Source organism: Hibiscus syriacus, unplaced genomic scaffold (assembly GCF_006381635.1).
Source record: "Hibiscus syriacus cultivar Baekdansim isolate YM2019G1 unplaced genomic scaffold, ASM638163v2 tig00002237_pilon, whole genome shotgun sequence".
NCBI classification, from domain to species: Eukaryota; Viridiplantae; Streptophyta; class Magnoliopsida; order Malvales; family Malvaceae; genus Hibiscus; species Hibiscus syriacus.
Genome location: NW_024061918.1, coordinates 2,126,236 through 2,132,007, shown reverse-complemented (window position 1 = coordinate 2,132,007; position 5,772 = coordinate 2,126,236). Strand labels below are relative to the sequence as shown.

General features: G+C 33.4%; 1 pseudogene; it reads left to right on the top strand.

The window, feature by feature from the left end:
- The first annotated feature begins 4,125 nt into the window (after positions 1-4,125).
- On the top strand, positions 4,126-4,683 carry LOC120140036 (annotated as a pseudogene).
- The last annotated feature ends 1,089 nt before the right edge of the window (positions 4,684-5,772 follow it).

The following is a 5,772-nucleotide window of genomic DNA, read 5'->3' as shown; positions in this document are numbered from 1 at the left end:
TAATGTGCAAGTATCGATACTGGTATCGAAACTCAAGTTGAAGTAACGATACTCCCCTCTCAACGGTCACTTTTTTTTTATTTAATGCAAGTAGTACCGATACTCAAGACGTCTGAGTAGCATTTATTACGGGAAATTTCATCCCAACGGCTCTATCAACTCTCACAATAACCCAAATGGCTAAAATTGAATGAAGGGTATAAAAACAAGATTCTAAGTCATATGTGAAGGCAAGAGATCAAAGAGAAAGCAAAAGCAATCACAAAGAGTCAAAATTCAAGTCAATATCCTCAAATATTCTTTTTGCTTTCGAGAACACTTTTGTACTTCTTTGTTTCATTCTTTCAAGTGTCCTATTTGTTTTGAATTGTGCAAACACATTCCTTGTAAGGAATTTTTCAAAGTTTGCTATTTGTAATTTCTTCTTAGGAAGGTTTGTACACTTGAGACTTTGGGGTATAAGTCTAAGTGTGTTGTAAGGTTACACCTTGTCCTAAAAGGTTTGAACAAATTAGTGAATTTGTTGAAATCCTTAATGTGGAAGCTAAGGTAGTGAATGTAGACTTCAATGAAGAAGTTGAACTACTCTAAAATTGTGTCAAATTTTTTATTTTCTTGCAAAAGGCTTTCATCATTCTTTTAATTGCCAATTCACCCTTCTTAATCATTCCTTTGGTTCGATTTACTCAACAAAACTACAATAAATCTTTTTAGAAATAATAATTTTACCCAAAAAAAATGAAAACGATTGTTCAAATAAAGTGGTATTAATCTAACAAATTAGTTTAGTGAAATTTAAGTTTACTTTTTCTGTTTGAACCAATAGATTTTTTACAATCTTAAAGTTCAAACTAATTTAATAATAAATTTATTATTATTTTATTTTTTTGTCTTTTGGTAGTATCTATTTTATTAGTTTTTAGTATATATTCATACATTTATTTATATGAATATTAGAAATTGTTGTATGTGTATTAGCTTTAGTTCAAATCGTTAAATGTGCCTATAGGTTAATTCCGGTCAATTCTAATATGCAAGTCACTTGAGGGTTTTTTTTTTTAACATTTGGAATCAGTTTTATGAGAAAACTAGTTCATAAATTATTAGAATCCCTTAGCCTTTTGTCAATGGATTCCAAATTCAATAAGTTATATAAATATTTGTCTCTTGTTAGAGAAATGTTAGAATCAATTAATAAAACCAGTAGATTATTTTTTTTTCTATCAAAATTTATTGTTTCTTCTATCTTATTAATAATTATTAATAATCTATTAGAATTATTATGATCTCTGGTGATAAAATTGTATTTTAGTTTATTTATTAATAGTTATCACAACTAATTTGATTGGAGGGAAAATAAATTTGGGTCAATGTATTGTAGAAAAAGTTTGAATCATGTGTGTATATATATATATATATATACACGCGTTTAAAATTTGTTTGAGATAAAAAAAACTCTTAAAATTTAATACTTATTATATTTAGATGATATTAAATTTTAATTTGATATATCTAAAAAATATAATAATATATTAAATTTTTATATTATAGCAATAAAGTTAACTTTTAAAAATGTAAAATAAAAAAATAAAAAAAATCGTAATGTGTGTTTATTTCCCTAAAAATAGATAAGGAAAATTTATCAAACACCGAAAAATGATTTACATAATATCGTCCAAACATCGAAAAATAATTTCTAAAAATGATTTTTTAAAAAATACAATTTATTTTTCGAAATATGTTTCAATGGAATCACAAAACTTGTTTTCTGGGTATTTCTTAAATTCAATAACCTCATTATACAAAAAATTCAAAATTCATTATCCTCCTCGTTACCTTCTCTTGCATATCCGTCTTGTTTCATTCGATCAAAACACCAGGTCTCTTTTAAACTCCAACATTTCCCAGCGTCTGAGATTTTAAGGTCTGTAAGAAGATTACAATGTACAAACAGTGCAAAAAAAAGTAATGTTGTTTCTGAGAAGGAAGGCTCAAAATCATGGGTTAGGCCGAAGAGACTAGCAGTTTTTGTCTTTGGTGGAGGCTCAAATTTTAGGTCAATAACCAAGCATGCATTGAAGGATCTTTCAATGGTGATGTTGTGGTTTTGGTCACTAATAAATATGGTAATTTGTTCTATTTATTAGATAATATGTTGAGAACATAATTCAAAAAGGCATTGTATTAAATTGTTTTTTTCAATACACAGGAGAGCACTATTTAAAGTAGTAGAAAATGTATCCTAGACACGTGAATAGCTATGCTAACAGACCCTAACAAACTGCTGAGTCAGCAGCATCTTTTAACAGCTTGCTAACCAATATTTCTTTTAACTCACGTTTTCATAGTCTAATATTCTCTCGACTTCTTCTCCCTTCTCCAATGTCGTCAGTGACAACCACCTTTGTTCAAAATGCAGCGAATAATGGTTTAGAAAGGGGATTAGTGAATCCATCGGCAGCTTGCTTTTTGTCTGGAACATAGTTACCTTGGATAGAACGATCAGCAACCTTTTCCCGAAGAAAGTGCACGTCCAACTCCTGCGTGAAACACCGGGTTGACACTAATAGCAACAACATTGGTGTTATCACATCAAATTGTTGATGTGGTAATAGAGGTGATTGCAAGATCATGAAGAAGAGTTTGTAATCACGTGACCTCAGCTGTTGCGTCCATAATACTACGTTATTCAACCTTAGTAGTAGAGCGATAGATTGACTTTTGTTTCCTAGAGCACCAGCTTACAACTTTCGAACCAAGGAAAACAAAATAACCCGTGGTCGAGCATCGATCTTCTGCACAACTCGCTTAGCCCGCATCAGTAAAGGCTACAATGCTAAGTGGTTCGGGTGTTGATCCGAACAGTAACCCATGATATAAGGTACCACTCAAGTACCTTAGAATGTGTTTAACCGCCTGTCAATGTTCTTCACACGGTTGCTGCATAAACTGGGTGACCTTATTGACACTAAAAGCGATGTCAGGGCAAGTATGATTTAGGTATATGAGTGCTCCCGTTATACTCTGATAAACACTAGGATCTTTAAGGGGTTGGCCACCATTACGAGTAAGTTTCGGGACGATAACTTAGACATAGGAACAAACTTGCCTCTGACGCATTTGTTTTAAGTAAGAGCTCCTTGATGTACTTCGTTTGTTGCAAAAGTAATGAGCCATTTTCACGCTGAACATCTGTACACACCCGTTTTCGCCCGGGGATTATCTCGGTTTTCCTTAGTATTATAGTACTCACACCGATATATATATATATATTATAATTTTGAAAATAGTATATAATTTTAATAAATAATGTATATAAAGTTTTAAAAATAGTTTATATAGTTTTGAAAATAAATAATGTATATAAAGTTTTGAAAATAGTATATATATTTTATATAATTTGAAAAGTAGTGTATTATTTATATTATTTTTATCTTTATCTTTATTTTTTTTTGTTATTATTATTATTATTAATTTTATTTTATTTATTTCAGGATCACTTCTGTCCAAGGTCAAGGTCCAAGTCCATCTGAGGTCACGGTCTAGTAAACAAGTCTAGTGGATCCACTGGGAAAGGCCGGAATGCTAGCTATAGATTATAAACATACCCAAGCACTGCAAAGGAACCATATGAGTACAATGCCCAAACCAACAACCCGTAAGCCATTTAGGGTGTGCAAAAAAATCCGATCCGATTAATCCGACCGTTGATCCGATCTAAAAATTCAGATATCCGATCTGTTTTTCAATTTTTCGATAGTTCGGATCGGATTTCCAAAAAAATTTTAGATTTTCGGATTGAATACGGATCGATCAAAATCTAATTTTAGATTATCCGAAAACCCAAAAAAAATTGGACTATATTGTTAGCCCAGAGTTGGTTGGGCTATATTAGACATTAGTAGGTTTCAAACCTTGTTCTTTCATTTCTTTTTTTTGCTTCTCGCCCGAAATTTTGTCAAGAAATTCGATTGTTTCAAACCCTCATTTCATTTCTCTGTTGTGGGCTGTAATTTTTTTCCTACGAATCCATAGGATCTTTGGTTTTTTGCAATCTTATTTGGTGATCCAAGTAAAATAAGGACTAATTTTTTAATGCTTACTGAAACTGATCTCTTTTTGTTAATGCAGAAGATTGTGTTGAAGCTGGATCTGTATGACGACAAAGCCAAGCACAAGGCTTTCAAAAAAGTCTCAACTCTTTCAGGTACATACATGGTCTTTATTATTATGCATTTACTTGTAGTAAAACACAGAAAATTATGGGACTTGTTAATTGGGTTGTTATTTGTTAAAAAAACCCTCTTCTGTCAATGACTTGGGGATCTTGATGACAACAAATTCTTCAACTCGTCAGTGATTGATCCTTAATTCATGTGATTTCTACATGTTATGTTGTTCTTTTGACCTGGCCATGTTGGTTAGCATGTTTTCTCATTGCCTTGCCTGATAGGAATTGACTCCATTGCCATGGATATGAAAGCAAAGCAATTGACAGTGATCGGAACGGTTGATGCTGTGAACGTGGTGAGCAAATTACGCAAGAACTGATCAACCAGTATAGTATCGGTCGGGCAAGCGAAGGTGCCGGAGAAGAAGGAAGAGCCAAAGAAAGAAGAGGAGCCCAAGAAGGAAGAGGAGCCGAAGAAGGAAGAACCGAAAAATCATAAGAGCTAAACTGGGAAATCATAAGAGCTATTAAGTGTTTCTTATTTGATTAATGCTTTTATTATGTTGATTTTTTTTTATTTTATGCAAAAAAAAATTGGATTCGGATCTGGATATTCGATTTTTTCGGATCGAATACGGATCATTACTTTAGGTATCTTAAATTTTTGGATATCCGAAAATTCGGATCGGATAATATCCGATAATGCACACTCCTAATGCTATTAGGGTTCGTACCTCCTCCTAACACCTCAACCATCATTCATTGGATTTGAGGAAGATTAGAGGGCCAAAATTAAACACAAAGGGGAATTGGTTAGGGATTCATACTCTTTTTTCTGGTGTCGTTTCATTAGATTAGTTGGATCTGACTCAATTCAACGGTTTGGATTAAAGATTGTATTAGGGTTCTCATAACCCCAAATGTAAACACGCACAGCCAATGGACAACCGTTGAATCTAACCCAATCCAACGGTCGAAGATCAAGGAGCCTTTATTGTTTATACAACATCCAAACAACAGACCCTCGCGCTTTCAAACCTCAATCGTACAATTTGGAGAGAACCGTATAACCGTAAGATGAATCAAGTGAGAGGGTAACACGCGCCAACAATCCTATGCACGTGAGCAGGGTCATTTTCCAGTCGATCGTGTGACAAAACAATATCTAGATAAGGGTTATTTTCACGTAGTAAGGCGCTCCCCGACAATGTCGACGCGGAGAAAAACCGCTTGGCAGACAACAGAGAATTGAACATGCAAAAAACAAATAGCAATTAGAAACTTTTTCTTTTGTATTTTTTTCTTTTCTTGTAATCGGGTATAACAACCCCCAACAACACCATTTGTAGGATTCACGAACAACACTGAAATCAAAGAGTAAAAATACCATTTTTGAGGTATCCTTTCTTCCTTTTGACATTTCCTTCTGTTTGTGTGTGTTTGGTAGGAAGAAAAGTACAAATAGGGAAAGAGTGAAGTGCAAGTGTTTTACATTAGTGCTTAAGGTTCCTTTTCTGGTCAATTGAGTTTCCCGACCACCGTTGGTGGTGGTCGAAGGGAGGAGGGGCCACAGATCTACAGCGGCCGTTTTTCTGGTCTGG